At 42.5% G+C, this 22,700-nt stretch overlaps 1 protein-coding gene across 1 annotated transcript in view; it reads right to left on the minus strand.

The window, feature by feature from the left end:
- Positions 1 to 12,861, minus strand: part of ZMAT4 (zinc finger matrin-type 4) — a 446,679-nt gene extending 433,818 nt beyond the window's left edge. The window contains exon 1 of the mRNA XM_033947497.1: positions 12,784 to 12,861. The gene's annotated coding sequence lies outside the window, so the exon portion shown is untranslated. The remainder of the gene's footprint in view (positions 1 to 12,783) is intronic.
- Between the last annotated feature and the right edge of the window lie 9,839 nt (positions 12,862 to 22,700).

A 22,700-nucleotide genomic window follows, 5' to 3' on the forward strand; every position in this document is an offset into this window, starting at 1 on the left:
TGGTGAAACAGAGGCCACGTAGGGCTTGAAGAGCAGTGCTGGAGTTTCATCTTGACGTTTACTGCACAAGTGCTGGTCTTAAAGTTATGTGCTATCTTTTTGCATTAAAATTAATTTACTGTTGAATATTTATTTTTGCATTTTGCAATTTCATATTAAGGATCACATGGGGTTTTGATCAGTGATTGAGGCATGACCTGCTCTATTTGCTAACTTTAAGCAACATGTGTTTTTTTTAAAGGTCTCTGAGGTCTTTTCATCCCCTGATAAACTGAAGTAGTTTGAATCAAGTTTGGTTTCCCAGGTTCTCAGGGCCACTGGATTAACCATTAGGCTACTCTTCCACTCCAGAATACAGTGCTCCCCCGGTCATTCGCAGTCGGCAATTCGCGGTCCCAGTCATTCACGGTATTTTCTAACCGCGAATGACCGGGCAGGAGAGGGCAGCCGGAGAGGCAGGAGAGAGCAGCCGGAGCACCAGCGAGTGAAGGAAATCATTTGCGGTATGCTCCAACCGCCTCTTCTTGCATGAAAGTTGGGCCTCACCAATCAGGAACTGCGTATCAAAGTGTGTCTCAACCGTTGAAAACCGTATTTGCGGTTTTTCAAGATTCATGGGGGTTCCTAGAATGGAACCCCCGCGAATATTGGGGGAGTACTGTACTCTGCATGTCCCAAGGACCGAGAGAACTTTTGCCTTAATATGAAAGCATCTCAAATAGAGAAGAAACAAATGAAAGATGTATGACCAACTTTCACATGCTTACAAGAAATAGTGTTATAGCACTAGAGCAGTGTAACCCAAACTGTGTGTCGTAGCGAGATTCTGGCGAGGAGGAGAGGTACTGGTGCTGACTGACTGCTTGCAGGATGTGCCTCTCGCAGCGAGAGGCACATCCTGTAGGCAGTCAGCTGGCGCCAGTGCCTCTCTTCCTCTCCGCACCCCTCCACCGGTGTAGTAATAGCTGGCTGTGCATGCGCAGACATTGATGCGATGACATCACATATGTGCATGACATCATTGTAATAACGTCTGCGCATTTCCAGATGCCGTCCAGCCATGGCATTGAATTTAGCATGCCCGCGGCTTCAGAACGTTTGTGGGACACTGCACTAGAGTTTAGGTTACACCAGTATCAACATGCCATGGAATTATGCGCAGACAAGGAGATTGCTATAAAAATTGTAATACTTAGCAAATGTATGCAGTGCTGTACACAGACATAGACCAAAGAGCACTTAATTATGGGAACTCACAGTCTATTCATGAGAGACAGACATACAGGACACAGAATGAAGACAAAAGGATTGGGATTACGAGAACAAGGCTACGATTGTGAAGATTTAAGGTAGGTGGAGTGCAGCAGAGATTTTTATTTTTCCCACGAACAAGTCAACCAAGCTCAACAACAAAAATGTGCTCTAAGAAGAGGTTTCAATAAATAAAATCAATGAATTTGTAAGGAACATCAAAACATTGGATAAGCATGCTATTTCTCAAACAATATTCAATCATAGATTGCACAGTAGCTTTGTCTAAATACACTCTCTCTCTAACTTCTATATCTAGAAAACACCAATAGTTCAATATATGGCTACTTTTATGTAGACAGTGATTGGCAGTATATAAAATATTCAAATGTATAAATAGAGGATTAGGTTTTATCACTGCTCTTATAGTAGACAGTGTATGGTTCTGTGGATATTAGTTTGTCACCATCACTTTGCTTGGCACTGGTTATCCTTCCCATTATGAGGTTTTGCTCTTTTTAACTACCTAATATGCCAGTAATTGACCATAAAATGTAAACTAGGCACTCTATTTAAATAAATTTAGAATGAAGAAATACAAAACACATAAAGTTTCAGCAGGGAGATATGGTCTCACTGCCTTACCACCTTCATTCAAAAAGTTCATTCAATATTTGTTTAATGTTCCTCAGCGGGCCACCACACACTCAAGCATTCTCATTGTGTATGGCTTTATGCTCCCCTTCCTCATTGGAACAAGATATTATTTCAATATTATACTCGTTTTACTTATTTTACTATTTTCTATATAAATAATAAAGTTACTTAGCTTTTAGCTTTAGGTTTAAAGCAAGACGCTGTGCAGGGGAGTTAGTGTGAAAACACCGACATGTTTCGCCCGTGTTAGTACAAGGGGCTTTTTCAAGGTTCCAACTCCCTGTATAATATAAAGTCAAGATATAAATTAGCTAGTCACCCTTCCCAACTTCTTACATTCTTATTTATCAAGTATAATTAAGTTAAATCTTACAAACATTCGTACCTCTCACAAAGATTCGACCGCCATAGCGTCCAAACGAAATGGCAGGCCGACGCTATGTCACGTGATTTAAAGACTCAGTCCCCTCCCATCTCATGACGTCGGGGGACGGAGTATCTCTGAATTGATTCTATTTTGGTACACTGAAATCCTGGAAGACCTAGAGGAGCCTTAACATTCAAAGGTATTATAAAAGGGATGCCCATTCAAGCTCGTTGTTAAGTCCATATGGAGTCACTGAGTTTAAGCGGTAAATCCACCGCTGTTCAATCATATTTAACCTCTGTTCCCAATCCCCTTTAAGTTCCTTGGTTCCTAAATGGTCAATAACTCTCCATTTTAGTTGGTGGGTCCCATGTTGTCTATCGATACAATGTTGGACTATCGGGGCTTGTATAGCAAGAGTAGTGATCCGCGATTTATGTTCGTTGAGACGAACATTGATCGCTCTCTTAGTACGTCCTACATAAATTAAATTGCAGGGACATACGATAATATAGACAACCCGAGGGGTTCTACAGTTGGTATTGGTCTTAGATTTAATTACATACCCCGATTGTGGATCAGTCCATTGGGGACCCTCCAAGGTCGAGTTGCACCACTGGCACTGTCGGCATTTTTCATGGCCCCTAATCGTGGTGGGGTCTACTGTCATCTTATCAGGTTCTCACATCGCCGGGGTAAGACCATCGGGCAGGCACTTTTAAAACCTGATAAGATGACAGTAGACCCCACCACGATTAGGGGCCATGAAAAATGCCGACAGTGCCAGTGGTGCAACTCGACCTTGGAGGGTCCCCAATGGACTGATCCACAATCGGGGTATGTAATTAAATCTAAGACCAATACCAACTGTAGAACTCCTCGGGTTGTCTATATTATCGTATGTCCCTGCAATTTAATTTATGTAGGACGTACTAAGAGAGCGATCAATGTTCGTCTCAACAAACATAAATCGCGGATCACTACTCTTGCTATACAAGCCCCGATAGTCCAACATTGTATCGATAGACAACATGGGACCCACCAACTAAAATGGAGAGTTATTGACCATTTAGGAACCAAGGAACTTAAAGGGGATTGGGAACAGAGGTTAAATATGATTGAACAGCGGTGGATTTACCGCTTAAACTCAGTGACTCCATATGGACTTAACAACGAGCTTGAATGGGCATCCCTTTTATAATACCTTTGAATGTTAAGGCTCCTCTAGGTCTTCCAGGATTTCAGTGTACCAAAATAGAATCAATTCAGAGATACTCCGTCCCCCGACGTCATGAGATGGGAGGGGACTGAGTCTTTAAATCACGTGACATAGCGTCGGCCTGCCATTTCGTTTGGACGCTATGGCGGTCGAATCTTTGTGAGAGGTACGAATGTTTGTAAGATTTAACTTAATTATACTTGATAAATAAGAATGTAAGAAGTTGGGAAGGGTGACTAGCTAATTTATATCTTGACTTTATATTATACAGGGAGTTGGAACCTTGAAAAAGCCCCTTGTACTAACACGGGCGAAACATGTCGGTGTTTTCACACTAACTCCCCTGCACAGCGTCTTGCTTTAAACCTAAAGCTAAAAGCTAAGTAACTTTATTATTTATATAGAAAATAGTAAAATAAGTAAAACGAGTATAATATTGAAATAATATCTTGTTCCAATGAGGAAGGGGAGCATAAAGCCATACACAATGAGAATGCTTGAGTGTGTGGTGGCCCGCTGAGGAACATTAAACAAATATTGAGTAATTGACCATAAGCATACATCTGGAATAGTGAGAAAGTTTGCTTTAAAAAAAAAAAAGCATCATGCATTTACAGTCTATACTTTTAATGTAAATGGGAAAGTCACAAAAACCCTAAAGTTATCGTAAATCATGAATATTTATCTGAGAATATTTACTAATTACTAGGTTGGTCTAATTTTTATGGATTGTGATCTCATGGATAGGAAATTCCTCAGATATAATTTAAAACCCCTTTGCTTCATACTGTGACAACTGGGGTGAGAAGAAAATTACTTTATTTACCCACATCTTACCTTCCACCCCTCCCCTTTTACAAAATCAAAGCATGTTTTTTAACACCGGCCATGGCAGTGACAGCTCCAATGCTCATAGAATTCCTATGAATGTCGAAGCTGATACCACCGCAGCTAGCGCTAAGAACCACGATACAAGTTTGTAAAAGGGGGAGGATTAGTTTGGCCAGCTATAACTGGATGTCAGGTACCTTCTATTTTTAACTTTTTCCACAATGTTTGTCATGAAAAATGTGCAGCCTAACCACTTACCCCAGAAGTGGCTTCCTGCACAATAACAAAACATTAACTCATGATTTGCAGTGCCATCTTGTTGTAAAAGCAGTGCTATAAACCCAAATGTTACTGTATTAGTAGAGATATGGCCCTTATGAATAGTGGGGTCAACTGAGCTATTCAGCTTTTGACTTGCAGAAGCTTCTCCTCCTGTAAATACTGCAAGAATCTGGCAGATTAAAGACAGTATCGGCCGTATTCACAAATATTCTTTGGCGATGCCCAATACGGAAAGCACATCAGAGCTAATGGAAAGGTCTCAGAATACAATGAGCTTAAGTGGTCTGATCTACCATTTATAAGCAATAGGCAAAGCTATTCCTTTACTTTTCTAGCTACAGTAATATCAAGGGTAAGAAGTCCTTCACATCTGTCAAAAAATGTAGCTGTGAGTCAGCTGCTTGCCAATAAAGATATTAATGATTGATCCCTTTCTTAAGTCATTTCTCTCTAAAAGCTTTTGTCATAATAACTATATGGAGAAACAAGACTGACTTAATAAACAGAAGGCTTTATTAAAATATCTCACTCTGCTGTTCAGCACCCATAATCTGGACAGCTCCTCTGCCAGATAGGTGGTCCTACCAAAAATTAAGGGATCTTTTTACTAAACAGTGTAAGAGCATTTTAGAGGAAAGGTGGGGAAGGGGAGATATGTTAGAGACATTTAAATCAACAATTAAAAACAAAAATGTTACTAGCCAATGTGGGAATGCCACAAAGAGAGACACATCAGTCATCAGTCACATCAGTGGAAAGTTCCCCTTTTTTGTTCAAGCAGTGCATCTTGCGCCGTTAGTGCACAGTTATGGACTGAGGGCTTAAGTTGTTGAAATCCCTGAGGCAGCCATTTAACAGTGAAACAAGGCTCTTGTAGGAGGTCAGCTGAGCATGGACTGAGTGGCGTACAGCAGCGTGAATTTTGTGGCTGCCGTCCAAGGTGTACAACAATGCTGGAAGACCGTGGACTCCATGCTCCAGAACTAAGTGAAAGCTTTCTCTTTTTTCTATTACCCTGTGCACAGTGGTGGGTTTACGCCCTGCGTGAGATTTACATTCAGACATGTGGAGTTTTTTATGCCAATGACAAGTAATTGATCAGCTTGAAATCTATTTGAATTGCTGCTGAAATATGAAAATTTGAGGCTTTTTCTCCACAATTGATTGTGTCTTTCTCTGTAGCAATCCCACCATTGGCTAGTAACATTTTTGTTTTTGATTGTTGATTTAAATGCCTCTATCATATCTCCCCTTTCCCACCTTTCCTCTAAATTATACAAATTGAGATCTTTGAGTCTGTCCCCGTACGCCTTATGATGAAGGCCACCTACCATTTTAGTAGCCTTCCTCTGGACTGACTCCATCCTCTTTATATCTTTTTAAGGTGTGGTCTCCATAATTGTACACAATATTCTAAATGAGGTCTCACCAGAAATTTATACAGGGGCATCCATACCTCCTTTTTCCTACTTGCCATACCTCTCCCTATGCACCCTAGTGTTGACAACTATTCTATTTGAAATCATTTAATTAAACCTTATAATTCCCCAGAGGGTAAATGATTTGGTGTAGCAAGGTTGCTGTTGATGGTGATGGCAGTAAGGAACCATCCAGAAAGGCCATAGAGACCTTGAAAGCTGGATATTTGAGCATTTAGATTCTTTCAAAGCTTTGTGGTTAGACAAGAGAAGGGAGAGAGTTGTATGTGATAAAAATAAAGGATTTTATATGGTCCTCTACCCAAAATGGCAGAGTACAGAAGCACACCAAAAGGAGGAAACACAACAAAACCCTATGGAGGCAATCCAGACAAAAAAGGTTTGACACATGATCTTCCAAAACACCAGAGGACAATGAGTTGACAATTTTATTGAATAGGCACCATTAGAATCTCTCAGTATTCATCATAAAGAGATGCGACTCAACTTTAGCAACTTCAGCCTGCATCAGGAACAGTAATCTCTTGTAGTAATACCTTGTTCATCCAAGATATATAACATAAAATGAGAGCACAAATCCCAGCAATATGAGAATCACAACACTATGCAATGCCAGTATTTTACGTATTCATGTCATAGTAATGCCACTAGTTTTGTTGTAATGATTATCCTCTGGTATTTTAGAAGGTCATTTGTCAAACCCTACTCCTTTGAAGTACACAAGAGTGCACATGCAAAACCTGTCCTGAATAAAGAAAGATATGTCATGCTTTATGACTATTTTAAATATATTATCAGCAGTGTAGATAAGGATAACTGGCCAGACTAAATAGGTCATCTTTCATTAATATCTACTATGTTATGTTCCAATATATGAATTGTAACCAAAGTTCATGCTTGTTATATATGTGATAAAATACATCATGGATTCTGAGGGCTCTGTTTATTAATGTACTTTAATCAGTTAACACACCTTAATACATATTAGCATGTATTAATTCAAGTTAACTGCATAATTAGTAAAAAGGACTTGTGAAGGATAATGGTACATGCATGCATCAAATTTCTATAACATTCTCTGATTAATCCACATTAGTAAATAGAACCTTAAATATCTTACAGCTCAAATTTTTTTTTTTTAACTAAAGGGTCCTTTTATTAAGCCGCGCTAGCGGCATTAGCGTATCAGACATTTCATCACGCGCTAACCCCTGCGGCAAGCAAAAAAACTAACGCCTTGTCAATGGAGGCATTAGCGACTAGTGCAGCAGTCAGTTTAACGCGTGGTATTCCATGCGTTAAACCCCTACCGCGCCTTGATAAAAGGACCTCTAAGAATAATCCACTTCTAAAGGTAAAAAGCCTCACTACATGCCAAAATAAAATTCTACAGAACCATTGGTTGTCTCATTTGTTATCAGTGGTGAAATCCAGTCCTCAAGGAACATGCTTGATACCTACTAGCATGGGCTTTTATTGTCTGATATGTGCTTAAACTGTATGTTCATACATCCAAAACAAAGGTCAAGGGGCTTGATCCAAAAAGACAGAAACTTATCTTCTGACATTTAAACACTGCAGTCAGCGTTATCTTCAAACATTGACTATAGCAAGCATTTAAATTTATTACAGAATATTAAACGCTTGTATGTACCCAGATGTCAGTGCATTATATCAAAATATAAAGGTAGCTGCCAGAAATTATCCATGTACCATTGATATTCAGTACTGGCATTTGTATAGCCATGTGGATAAACTAGAACAGCATCTATCCAGCTAAGTGCCATTGAATACTGACCCCTTAGACTGGGAACAAAGAAATACCTACTCTATGTAACTAAGGAAAAGGTATTGGGACTTGTACTGTATACTGCCTTTTTGTAGTTCAAACATTTTTCCTATCTGTCCTGATGGGTTCACAATCTATCTAATATACCTGGGACATTAAAGGATTAAGTGACTTGCCCAGGGTCACAAGGAACTCTAACCACTGTGCCATACGCTATGGGGCTCATAATCGAAAGAGAAAAATGTCCAAAAACCGGCCTAAGTTGGCACTTGGACGAACATTTCTCAAAAACGTCCAAGTGCCGATAATAAAAACGGGTTTTGGATGTATTTCTAAATGACCTAGGCCTTCATATTGCCACTGAATGACCAAAGCTAAATGGGGCGTTTCGGGAGCGTGTCAAGGGCGGGAGTTGGGCGGGATGAGGGCCGGCTTAGACTTAGTCATACAGCATTTATAACCGAAAGTTTTACAACAGAGTCTAGACGGAACTTGGACGTTGTGACTTAAACTATGTAAACCATGGTCTAAGTCACAAAAACCTACCTAAAGTCACCAGATAAGCACTGCAAACACATAAAACAGACCCCCCATACACTACCCCAGTGATCACCAACCCCCCACCCCCATAAAAATTTTAATCATAACTTTAAAATTCTGCCTCCAGAACATCATCACCTGGCCGCCTGGCATTGGAAAGCCTAGTTGTTCAGCACAGAGGCAACTTAAGTCATCTTGGGGGTGGATTAGGGACTCATGGAGAGGAGGACCCATGCTCATAAGCCCCTGTAATCACTGCATTGATACTTTAACATGTGCACTGCCCTATACACTCCCCAAAACCATTTTTTACTGGAATATAAGTGGCTCCTGCAGCCATAAGGGCTATTGGGGTGGTAGATAAGTGGGTCTAGGGAATTCTGGAGGTGGTTTGGGGGGCTCATCATGACCTATAAGGGAGCTGTAGGGAGGAGAAGACATGGTACCCTTTTTGTGAAGTTCACAGCAGTGCCCTGTAAGGTACCCCACTATTTAGGTGGCATGTCTGGGTGTGCAGTCCATCACTTTGCAGACTCCTCCCACGTCCAACAGGGCTTGTTCTAGGCGTATTGGACTTGGACGGAATGTTGGATGTGGTATAAAGATAGACGATTTAGTGGCTTGAACGATCAGATCTGCAGGACGTATAATTAGACAATTTTCGAAACGAAAAAAAAGTTGGACGTATCTTTTGAAAATGTGTCTAAAGCTGTTTTTAACTTTGGACGATTTGCGAGATGGACGTAAATGGACTTTTAGATGGCCCTTTCTATTATGCCCCTCTATGTGATTGTAATTCATAGTATATTGGGGTGTGTGTGGGTTGCAGTGGTTAGAGTTACAGCCTCAGCATCTCACACTGCTCCTTGTGACACTGGACAAGTCACTTAATCCCCCATTGCCCCAGATATATTAGATAGTTTGTGAGCTCACCAGGACAGAGAGGGAAAAATGTTTGAGTACCTGTATGGAAACCACTTAGGCTATAAGTGATATATAAATACTAAAAATAAATAAAAATCTTAGGCTATTTCTGAAAGGGAAAAAATAAACCAGACTCTACATGACAAGTGAGGCTAAAGTACAACAAACTCACTACCAATAACACAATTATAAATTGAATTAGAGCAAATACTTTTAAAAGCCAAATAACTCCACAAAATAAACTTTTTCCAATATTTTAAGTCACATTAGTTTCCGGTGCTTCAATTCCCTAGAAGCTAAGCAATGTCAGAACTGCTAGGATGTGGATGGGAGATCACCATGGAAGACCTAGAGATGTTGGCAAACCTCTGTGGAATGCTCACAAGAAGAAAACTAAGAAGTCAAAGGTACTGTGATAGGGCTGTAATCATCTAATTCTGAACTCTCAGAAAGAGTGTAGAAAAAAAAAAACCAACAGCTCCTTTTTGCCTGTATCTCACTGTGCAAGATTCTTCAGGCAATACATCTGGGTGCTAATTGGCCAATGCTAGCTCTCTTTTTTTAACCCAAATAATTACTCTGGGAGTCAGATATTTTTGACATATTCCCAGAATGCCTTCCAATGGAGTACGATCATAGTGAAAGAAAAGAGAATGGGCTTTGGTGCACCATCTTTCTGTGATTACAGATCAAAGCCGTTCACATATTGTATTCAGATATTTATTTTATACTTGGGGCAACGAAGAGTTAAGTGACTTGCCTGGAGTTACAAGGAGCTGCTGAGGAAATGAACCCAGTTGCTCTGGTTCTCAAGCCACTGCACTAATCGCTAGTCTACTCCTCCCTTTCAGTCTTCATCAAATTCATTGTCACTATCTGGGGAGAGGATGGGCTAGTCAGCGTGCAGTTTTAAAACTATTTTTTTTATTCATGAAACACAGTAAAAGTTAATTCTCATTTCAGCTTTAAGAAGAGCACCACTGGTACCCTTAGAAAATACCACACTTACCCTCCCCTTTACAAAACTGTAGCATGTTTTCTTAGCACCGGCCATAGTGGTAACTGCTCCAATGCTCATAGAATTCCTATGAGCATTGGAGCTGTTAATGCTGCGGCCAGTGCTAATAACCGCATTACAGTTTTGTAAAAAGGAGGGTTAGTGTTCCTTTAAATGAATGGATGTTCTAAAAACTTTTTTAAAAAATTTTTTTTACTTTCACAACAGACTAACCAGAAAGACCATTGTACAAAAACTATTCTCTCTCATCATGTCCTTGTTAAATATAGTGCACACTGTGCATCAGAATTATATGGCCCCTTGAGTTGGACTTGGATTGTTAATACATATTGAGTTAGGATTTGAACCAGCAGCTTATAGAAACACAGCTCTCTAATGTTGTGCCAATTCCCCTGAGCCACCCGGCCCCTCAGAAAGCTTCTTACCCGAGTAATTAGGAGATATCAACACTTGGTTTTCACAATACAGGACTAACTTTGCCTTGGAAAAGGTTCTGTGAACAGCTTTCAAAGTTGCACGTAAAAAGCACTGGCAAAAGCCTTTTCCTCCATTGTGCACAGTTACATTCTATATTTGCTACTATGTTTTGGATGCTGGCACTGAGGAAGGCAAGGCATGAAGCAGTGCTTCTTTGTTTTGTTTGGCAAGGGTTCATTTTCCAGATGTGCTGTAGTATGTCACTACACAAATGACACATTCCAAATCTGATCACTCCTTCCTTTGTCATATAAAGGGCAATTCTGCAATCTAGGTGCCTGCATGTATGTGTCAGGCATGCACACATACCTGTGTAAACGCTAGCAGAATGCCTAGGCACTATTCTGCAAATAACCACTTAACTTGCATAGGCAGTGACAGAGCATGTGCAAGATGTAATGCATCTCTCACTTATGCAACAACTTGCAAAATACTATGTTATCTATGTCCCTGCTGCATTTAGATATTCCCACTTATGCCAGCTCTATGGTTATTGTAATTGCAGGTGCCTTGATGTTAGGCAAACTGTACCAAGTTACAGCTGTATTCTACAATGGTTCTGTTATAAGATAAGCTCCTAGCATGCAGCCTCAGGCCACCTTTATGTAGGTGCCCAGTTATAGAATTGTCTCCAAACTGACCAGGCACCCTCAGGGTGAGAAATTTTTTTTTTTTTTTTTTTTTAAAGTAATTTGTAATTTTTTTATAACCACATTCAAAGTAGTTTACATACAGGTACTTCAAACATTTTCCCTATCTCTCCTGATGGGCTCACAATATATCTAATGTACCTGAGGATTAAGTGACTTGTGCAGGGTCACAAGGAGCAGCATGGGATTTGAACCCACAACCTCAGGGTGCTGAGGCTGTAGCTCTAACCACCTTGCCACACTCTCCTTCACAAGTATTTCAATTTGTATTAACTGGGACTGAAAAATAATTCTCGGTTGACTTTCCTTTCCCCAGTGTTCTTTTTAAACTTTCCATGATTACCAGATTCATGTGGAACAAAAGTACCAGTTTGGTCTGTGCTGGATAGGTCAGCTACTGGGTGTCTTTTAAACCATTATATAAAAGCAAACATGTTGCATCCTGTGCTGTTTTTAGACTAACAGGACGATTCACAAATGAGATTGTGTCCCTGAAAGGTCAAGTACAAAGCCCAACAAAAGCTATGCTTTCTGGTTCCAATGAGCAACAGCTTTTATTAGCATTCAGAGGGCTTTAAATTTGTTAATCCACCCTGCACTTCTATTGTCATTATTAAGTGGTACTGTTTCTCACGGAGCCAATTGTCATCTTAAAGAAAGACATAAAACCCCCTGTTCATTCTCAAGACAAAGGCACACAATTGTGCTCCCTATTGAGTCACTGCCTGGTTGAGTTACATAAAACAGTTGTGTTAATTCTCTCCCTCCGATCTCACCCATGATCGGTTTGGCATTAAGATGGACAACAAAATGCCCTAAATCAACTCACGTGCACCCGAGTGAGGAGTGAAAGCATCCCGGTGGCTACCAATCAGATATTTCTCTTTTAGGAGCAGCCCACAATCTGTTCTAATTTCCTACAGACTGGTGGTTCAAAGGCTAGAAAGCGTGTTTACATTCCGCTTTTTTGGCATCAATGTCAGCTTTTTAAAGATCTTTGCTTAACACTCGGCTAGGAAGTGCAGATCAGCCTGTGTTTAACTAATTATAACACTATATAAAATAGAATATAAAACACTCTCTTGTCCTCCTCCTCCTCCCCACCACTAAAATACTTTTCTATACTCAGTCATTTAATTTAAGATCATTGCAATGTATCCTAGTATCTGACCTTGAAAAGTTCATAGGATCAGCCCCCCTCTTTACTTATTTTCATCAAATCGTTCCTAGTTCTCCAGAGTAAAATTTTCCCACTAAATCTCTCTTCCTACATCCAAATTAAGAAAAAGATTTCACTAGAAAAGCAATAGATAAGAAAAATAAATTATATTGCTGGTACCTTCTAAGCTCAGTCAGGGACTGTCGCAAGGGATGCAAGAACACCGGGGCTTAGATTCCCGGCTCTCTTCGGATCACACCTCACAGCAGCTTAAAAGAAACTGTACTGGAAAGAGAGAATGCAGTTAATAATTATGCACTGGGGCTTCAGCTCCTCCCTCTGCAGCAAACATTGGCTGCTGCTTATCCCATGAATCTGGATTGGTTGTGATCGGCTTCACTCAGCTCTCTTAAAAAAAAAACTACAAAAAACTACAATAATAAGAATAATAATTTATATAAGCTGCTACCATTTCCCGGAGCATCAAAGGAGCTGATCTGAGCATTTCATTGACAGATTTTGGAGAGGCAAAAAGCAAGGCTGAGGAATATCAGACTGCAGCTGCCACAGATCACCAAGTTAACGAAATGAAATTGCAGTTAAAGTTCTCTGTGTGGATGTGAAGAAATGTGTGTCAAGAATGCACTGAGACACCTGGCGTGCTGGAGAAAGCATAGGTGAGAAAAGCCGTTAAAGAGGATACTGCAATGCATTGTACAGAACCGACAAGTGGGAAGGTAAAGACTAGAATTCACATGGCACCACAGAAAGCAGGTGGAGTGTAACCATTTGGTCTGTTGTTATTTGTACCTTGGACGAACAATGTCAAACACTCATTCTGCCAGGTCCTGGCTTCTGGCTTTCCTACACAAGTAAAAGCCATTTACTTGGGTAAATAGTAGTTTACCTAAAATTCTCCTAACTGAAGACAGTTGGGACTGCTACAAAATTATGTACAGGGTTCAGATCTGCACTTGTACTGTCCCACCCTTTTCCTTCATCTAGGATAATGGAGATGAAAAGGTTACAGGTACATTTTGTCACTGGCTATCTGCACAAGCAAACGCTCAAAAGGAAAAACCTGAATGCAATTTTCTTGGAAATTTGATATCAGGTGTACAGATACACAGCTACCCATGAACTTTACATCTAAGTGGAAACCCCTATAGTGCTCTTTTCTCTGTGATGTTGGCAGGCTTGATGTTCTGTATGAGAGAAGGAGGATGTTATTTTATTTTAGGCTTGGGTAAGTGACTTCAACACTTAAGCCTTCTCGGCTATAGTTAACAGATCCTCTTTTCTTTATAGTTTACTTCCTCCAGAATTTGCCTTGGGTATGTCGTTTAATTTATTCTTATTCTTAGCAATTAAAACCACTTCTTTTGTGGTACCCCTCTGAATGGAGGGAAACCAATATTGGGTCATGTCACTAAGACCACTGACAACTAGATTGGTTTTACATCAAGCAATTCTGAGGACTTCTCCATGAGAGAGCATCTCTGCATACTTTGCGAGCACTAACAGACACATCTTTACTAGGGATGCAGAGCAGATTTGGATTAAATTTGAACCCCAATCTGAGTAAGTCTGCATTAAAAAAAGGCCTGAGTGAGATCTGAACTGAATAACTCCTGAATCAATACTGAACCAAAGTCCACAATAATGCAGTAGAGCAAAACCAAGTTTTTCCACTACATCATTCTCCCCTGGTACATTCAAGGATGTCCTACACATTAATATCTCCCCTTTCCCCAATTTCTTTTAAAGGAGGTGGGGATCACTGATAGTAGTGCTTCACTGCTAATGCAATGTTGTTCTTAAAAATGTACTTGGGTTACATTTGTATATGTAAAATAACTGTGAGTGTGGACTTCATTTCAGTAAAATTTTAATACAATTTGGCACTGACATAGCAGACCTTTCTCTTAACTTTGTCCATAGTCTTTGAAAACTTTTTTTTAAAACACATTTGTCAATGTGTAAAAGTCATTAGCATAAGAAGCTGCACACATTATTGTACCCTTGCGATACTCATTACTATCCAGAGATCCACAGATGCTTCTGGGAGTGAAAAGGTCACTTTATTAATATACAAGCATTATCATAAAAACATCCTAGGTAGGCTTACCATAATTGTGAAGACAAAAAAAGAGGACACATGGCCCCACCCATGCCACACAATACAATATTACTTTATCTTAAAGAAAAAAAAAGTTTTAAAAATTATTATTATTATTTTTTTAATTTTGTCGTCCTGATTTCTGCTTTCCTCATCTTCTCTTCATTCCCTTCCATCTAGGATCTGCCCCTATCATCCACCGTCTACCCTCTCCCCCTGCCCCTCTATCTTCTCCCTTGTCTGTCCAGCCTATACCCACTCTCTCCTTTTTACAATTCATTCCATCTTTGGCTCTCTTCATTTTTATCTCTCCTACACCAGATCCAGCATCTCTTTTTCTCTCTGTCCATATTTCTCTGCTGACCCCCTTCCCAGCATCAGTCTTTGTCTCTCGCATGCCTAATGCCTCCCCCCTCCTTTATTCCTTCATATAATCTCGCCATTCCACCCTGCCCTCACCCCTCCAATCTCCCTGCTAGCTTTGTTCAGGGGTGTAACAGGGGGGACAGTCTGCCCAGGGCAATGAATTGATGAGTGTGCTGGCATCTCTCTGACCCCTTGCCACATGTACGCCTTCCATTTTTTACGACACCCCAGACACCAAGCCCCTCCGCCTGCCTTCCAATCTCCCTGACTCCTCAAACAAAATCCTGGTGGTCTAGTGGGCTGGGGGGGCGGTTCAGATCAGACTCCCCTAGCTCAAGAACCCTCCATCCCTGACACCGCCCCCGTACCTTTCATCAAAAATCAGGCAAAAGGGATGCTCACTGGAGTTTTGTCAAGGCCCTGAGGCAGTGACGTTTTTTTTCCACAAAAGTATACAATTTGGCAATTTGGGGGGTTAAGCTCCCACCTGCTATTACTTACCACATGCAAAAGTTTACTTGGGTGGAAGTGTGTGGGTATGCATCTCCGATAGTATGAGGCTTTTTCGTTTGCTTGTTCTAATCATTTTGGGCACACAGCGGTTTGTCTTTAATGGAGTATTTGCGTATTATATTCGCATAAGCACATAAATGTCAAAACTCTGCCTACACACTGTTCTGCAAATAGCTATTTACTTTATTTACCTCCAAATTTCTATATATTAAACCTATAAAATTCAGTGCCAATCAGAATGACAGTGTGATTCTATACAAGGCACCAGTTATATAGTGGCTGTATGGGCCATAACATTTAGGTATATCCATTTAGGCAAAGGAAAACCAGGCCTATATACTTGTGCCTAAGTTGCGCAGAACGGACATATTCTATAACATTGCACCTAGCTTTTGAGAATGCCCACAATCCTCCATTCCTGGGAACGAACCCCTTTTGAGATTTGCCCACTAGAACTGACATGCACCACTTTAGAGAATGCACCTACAAAGATATATGTATAACCTCTAATTAGTGCCAGTATCAATTATTGGTTGTTAATTGCCAATTATTAGTGCTGATTGTGTTTTTTAAAACTAAGTTGTGCATACAAAATGGATGTGTGCACCAATTTGCATATGCAAGTTTACAAGTTTATGTTCTTATGTACTTAACATTTGTTAAATCGCCTAGACATAGGGGCTCATAATCGAAAGAGAAAAACATCCAAAAACCGGCCTAAGTCAGCACTTGGATGATCATCAGTCAAAAACATCCAAATGCCGATAATAAAACCGGGTTTGGACGTATTTATAAATGACCAAGGCCTTCATAGTGCCACTGAACGACCATAGCTAAACGGGGCGTGTCAGGAGGAGTATCGAGGGCGGGATTTGGGCGGGACATAGGCAGGCTTAGACTAAGTCATACTGCATGTATAACCAAAAGTTATACAGCACAGGATTGACGGAACTTGGACGTTGTGACTTAGACCATTTAAAACACGGTCTAAGTCACAAAAACCCACCTAAAGTGACCAGATAAGCACTGCAAACACATAATACAGATCCCCACATACTACCCCAGTGATCACCGACCCCCCTCTAAAATATTAATCACAACTTGAAAATTGTGCCTCCAGAACATCATCACCCAGCAGCCTGGCATAGGAAAGCCTAGTCGTGCTGCACAGAGGCGCCTTAAGCCATCTTGGTGGTGGGTTAGGGACCCATGGAGAGGAGGACCCATGCCCATAAGCACCTATAATCACTGCATTGATATTGAAACATGTGCACTCCCCTATACACTCCCAAAACCTTTTTGACTGGCATATAAGTGGCTCCTGCAGCCATAAGGGCTATTGGTGTGGTAGATAAGTGGATCTAGGGGATTCTGGAGGTGGTTTGGGGGGCTCACCATGACCTATAAAAGAGCTGTAGTGAGATGAAGACATTGTACCCTTTTTGTGAAGTTCACAGCAGTGCCCTGTAAGGTACCCCACTATTTAGGTGCCATGTCTGGGTGTTCAGTCCATCACTTTGCAAACCCCTCCTATGTCCAACAGGGCTTGTTCTAGGCGTTTATGACCTGGACGAAAATGTGGTATAAAGATGGATGATTTAGCGACTTGGACAATCAGATCAGCAGGACATATACTTAGACGATTTTTAAAACGTATTTGGACATATTTTTCAAAAATGTGTCCTAAGCTGTTTTTTTTACTTTGGACGACTTGCGACTTAGACGAAAAGGGACTTAGACGTTCATTTCTATTATGCCCCTCATAGTTTCTAGGCTGTTTACGATTAAAATTAGCATGTAGCTTTATAATGACCAATAGATTTAAGAACAGCAAATTTGACAGACAGACTTACTTGTACAATAGGATAAGAGGGGAGAACTACAATATTGGATAGTAACGAAACAAAATGGGTAAAAACAGAAGGTAAGGTAGAAATAATTTCTCTGCTCTGCTAAAGAAGGGAGATCCTAAGTAGATTAGAATATCGTCCTGATAAGGACATTTAAATGTTATAAGCCCAATTAAGTGCAACTTAGGATGCCATATATAGAATTTGGGCTTAAGTACATATTTGGAAGGGGGCATACGCATGAATGCAGCTTGGGTGGGGTTTACACTAGAGGTCTGTATGGGAATGGGGATCGTGGGGATCTCGCAGGAATCTCTTCTGACCCACAGGACTCCCACAGTGACCCTCCCCCCTCTGGCCAATGGAACTCCCACAGGGATGGAAGGCTTTGGAAGCAGGGTTTGACTTACTGAGGCCTACTAAATTCAGACGCAGCTGAGAGACCAGTCTGGTGCATGGTGGAAAAAGCCATGCTGAGCAGTGAGCTCAGCATGCACACAGTTGAAAGCCTTGCTGATTGGTCCTGCGGCGCGGCGGAAACATCAAGAAAGGCTCTCAGCTGTTTACGTGCTGAGCTCACTGCTTATCATGTACACAGCTGAGAGTCTTGCTTGCTGATTGGTCAGCAAGGCTATAGCCGGAAGACACTTATTTAGTGATCCGCCCATCACCCCGAAGGCCCTGATACTGGTGAGACTCATTTCGAACTAGAAGAGAGTGACCCAAGGAGGCAGGAGACAAGGAACCCAGTGATTTTTTTTTCCAGACCCAAGCTGAGGATGGAGCAGCAGTGAGCACAGCAGGCATGAGGTGTTGCTTCAGAGAAACAGGAGGATTCAGCAGCCGGCAGTCAGGTAATTAACTTAAACATAAAAGAAACTGTGGAATTGATGATCCTGATGAAATCTTTTACTGTGTTTTATATATGCCTAAAAGATATAAAACGTCTTCAACTTATACAAAACACTGCTATAAAAATTATTTCAGGTTCAAATAAATTTGACCACGTCACTCCACTATTGCAAAAAGCTCATTGGTTGCCCATTTTACATAGGATAACATATAAAATCGCCCTCCTGACTTTTAAAACTTTACAAACCAATGCTCCGGCATTCATAGACAGACTCTTGATCCCTTATGATCCCCCTAGAGCCTTAAGATCAGCCTTCCAGCATACCCTTAATGTCCCATCCCTGAAGATAATCGGCACTCGTCGCACCCTTATTTTTTCAATAATCGCTCCTTTGATCTGGAACTCTCTTCCTCTATATTTAAGAGCTGAATGAAAAATGCAGAAGTTCAAAAGCAGTTTAAAGTGTTTGCTCTTTAAGGATGCCTATAACTGATAATTAGTTATCTATCTACTTTGACAATTTTAACTGTTTCTCATTCCCACTCCACCAATTCTTAATTTTTTTCCCCATTTCCTATTGTATTTTCCTTTTATGTATTCTTTCTATAAAAAATTGTAATTCTGCCCCTTTATCCTATTGTTTTTATGGCCTGAGTTTGTCTGTTTAGTCCATGTTTGTCCAATAATTTAGCCAAATCCCTTCAAAAATTTATGTGATCCACACAAAGTAACACCTCAAGGTGACACGCTATTGTTAAAGAGTAGTAACAATAGTAATCTTTATAGCGAGACCAAGGATCTTAAGCGTCTGCGGTTAACCCTTTAGAGCTAATCATGAAGAGTAACCAACAAGCAGACTATCATCGGTCCCATTCGTCTCTTTTAGGGTTTCCGTAAATTATAAATTGGCCAATATATAAATTGCCCTATAGTAATTCAGTTTCCTTATCAGCAAATCAGCAAATCCTTATTTAGAACAATACTTAGCTTGGGCGAAGTTTCTCTGCCCAGCCACATCCATCCGAAGACGGTAATGCCAACGGAAGATCTCTGTTTCGCCCTAAATTCATTAATTAGGGCTTCATCAGGAAATTAAGGCTTATAGATGAAAACTACTGCAAATATAAAGGAAAGAACATACAACCATTAGCCAAATTTAAACTAGAAAACCCCATTAACTATTCATACATAAATTATTATTATTGAGGAAATATATTATTTTATTTTATACTTCTCTTTAAACAAACTACAACGGTTCGACACGGCCACCCCGTCCACACTTTTGGTAATACAGAAGGTTAAAAATTCATTAATGCAAAATATTAAAAAGTTAAATTATTCATAAGTTACCTGTCTTTATCTGCACAACGGCATATATACGCTGAGATGACTACAGCTTAAAGTGCAAAGGAAAAATAGTTAGAAGCCAGTCAGTTTTTAACAGCGTTCTACGTCGGTTCCAGCCAGTAATGGCCGGAACCGACTCTCACACTAACTTGTAGCGAACAGAATGTTTTTTAATGACAACGAACTCAAGTACCCAACTTAAAGGGGTCCCACACTGAAGGTACGTATTAGAGCCCTAAAGACTTTATAATAAAGGAAAAGAAAAAACAGACGAGCATCAAAAAAAGGCCTGCCAGTTAATAGTCAAATTCAGGCCCGTTGGCTGAACAGTGTAGACGATCGATCCATTTTAATTCCAACTACAATAATTTTTTCCCCTATCCCCCCTCGTACTGATTCAGCCACTTTATCAATAACTACCGTATTTTCACGTAGATAACGTGCACCCGTGTAAAACGTGCACACGGGTATAGCGCGCGGGAAACCGAAATTTATGTAAAGAAATTTTTATATACCGCGCACACCCGTATACCGCGCATGCTGCCCGACTCTCCTTTAGTCCGCCCCGAATCTCCTCTCCCCCTTGAAGTCCTGTCCTCACCCTGAAAGCCTGATGCCCCCCCGACATCCGATTCACCCCCCCCCCCGCAGGACCGCTCGCACCCCCACCCCGAAGGCCCGCTCGCACGCACTCCCACCCGCACCCGCACCCCCACCCTGAAGGACCGCTCACACCCCCACAGCCTCCCGACCCTCCCCCATCATGTAGAAGCTCCTACCGGAGTCCTGTTGCTTCCTCTTGGCGGTCCTGGCACTTCTATGAGCCCTGCGCCTGCGCTGCTTCTTCTGGTGGTCCCGCCCTTTCTCTGACGTCAAGCCCTCTTGCCCCGCCGACTCCCCGACTCCCCAACACGATCGGGGCAAGAGGGAGCTCAAGCCCTCTTGCCCCAGCCAACCGCGGCACCCCTGACACGATCGGGGCAAGAGGGAGCTCAAGCCCTCTTGCCCCCCCGACTCCCCAACATGATCGGGGCAAAAGGGAGCCCAAGCCCTCTTGCCCCGCCGACTCCCCAACTCCCCAACAATATCAGGCCAGGAGGGAGCCCAAACCCTCCTGGCCACGGTGACCCCCTACCCCCACCCCGCACTACATTACGGGCAGGAGGGATCCCAGGCCCTCCTGCCCTCGATGTAAACCCCCCTCCCACCAACGACCGCCCCCCCCAAGAACCTCCGACTGCCCCCCCAGCCGACCCGCGACCCCCCTGGCCGACCCCCACGACACCCCCCCCCCCCTTCCCCATACCTTTGTGTAGTTGGCCGGACAGACGGGAGCCAAACCCGCCTGTCCGGCAGGCAGCCAACGACGGAATGAGGCCGGATTGGCCCATGCATCCCAAAGCTCTGCCTACTGGTGGGGCCTAAGGTGCCTGGGCCAATCAGAATAGTCCCTGGAGCCTTAGGTCCCTCCTGGGGGCGGGGCCTGAGGCACATGGGCCCAACCCGACCATGTGCCCAAGGCCCCGCCCCCAGGAGGGACCTAAGGCTCCAGGGCCTATTCTGATTGGCCTTGGCGCCTTAGGCCCCACCAGTAGGCGGAGCTTTGGGACGGATGGGCCAATCCAGCCTCATTCCGTCGTTGGCTGCCTGCCGGACAGGCGGGTTTGGCTCCCGTCTGTCCGGCCAACTACACAAAGGTACGGGGAAGGGGGGTGGGGGTGTCGTGGGGGTCGGCCAGGGGGGTCACAGGTCGGCTGGGGGGGCGGACAGAGGTTCTTGGGGGGGTGGGTCGTTGGGGGGAGGGGGGTTTGCGTCGAGGACAGGAGGGCCTGGGATCCCTCCTGCCCGTAATGTAGTGTGGGGTAGGGGGTCACCTTGCCCAGGAGGGTTTGGGCTCCCTCCTGGCCTGATATTGTCGGGGAGTTGGGGAGTCGGCGGGGCAAGAGGGCTTGGGCTCCCTTTTGCCCCAATCGTGTTGGGGAGTCGGGGGGCAAGAGGGCTTGAGCTCCCTCTTGCCACGATCGTGTCGGGGGTGCCGCGGTTGGCTGGGGCAAGAGGGCTTGAGCTCCCTCTTGCCCCGATCGTGTCGGGGAGTCGGCGGGGCAAGAGGGCTTGACGTCAGAGAAAAGGCGGGACTGCTGGAAGAAGCAGCGCAGGCGCAGGGCTCACAGAAGGGCCGAGACCGCCAAGAGGAAGCAGCAGGAGCATGTAGGAGCTTCTACATGATGGGGGGGGTCAGGAGGCTGTGGGGGTGCGAGCGGTCCTTCAGGGTGGGGGTGCGGGTGGGAGTGCGTGCGAGCGGTCCTTTGGGGTGGGGGTGTGAGCGGTCCTGCGGGGGGGGGGTGAATCGGACGTCGGGGGGGAACTATGTAAAAAAAATTTTGTACAAAGCGCTCACGCATATAACGCGCAAGGTTATGCGCGGTTTGTAAAAACCACGTATAACGCGTGCGTTATATGCGTGAAAATACGGTATACATTGTAGCTGTTCAAAAAAACAGAGGAGCTGCCACTGAGGATGACCTTGAACACCTTATTTGTGTCATCCATTATAATGTAGCATCTTAACAGATTTCGGATATTATCTGTAATCACTGGATGATTGTTCAAAGACATCCACGCTTTGAAAATGTTAAGCTCCGCTTGGCATATTCAAGGGCGCATAACCGTAAGGAGTTATTAAGTATTAAACCTGATAATACTCCAAATAGTGGTGCGTTTAATGGATTCCACTCAAGTTGTGGCAACTGTCAAATATGTCCTCTCACTTTGCAAGTGGCTTCCTTTATTAATCCTTTAAATAACAAAACATATTATTTACACGTTTAGATCGGATTATGTGGTTTATTTGATCAAATGCCCGTGCCAAAAAATTTATATTGGGAAAACTACTAGGTTCTTTAAAACCCGAATGACTGAACACAAGTCGTGTCTTCATTTAAGAAGGAAGCACACTGCTTGACCTATAACCATTCATTTGAACAGCTAGAATGTATGTCTATGAATGCCGGAGCATTGGTTTGTAAAGTTTTAAAAGTCAGGAGGATTG

Source organism: Geotrypetes seraphini, chromosome 6 (genome assembly GCF_902459505.1).
Source record: "Geotrypetes seraphini chromosome 6, aGeoSer1.1, whole genome shotgun sequence".
Lineage (NCBI taxonomy): Eukaryota > Metazoa > Chordata > Amphibia > Gymnophiona > Dermophiidae > Geotrypetes > Geotrypetes seraphini.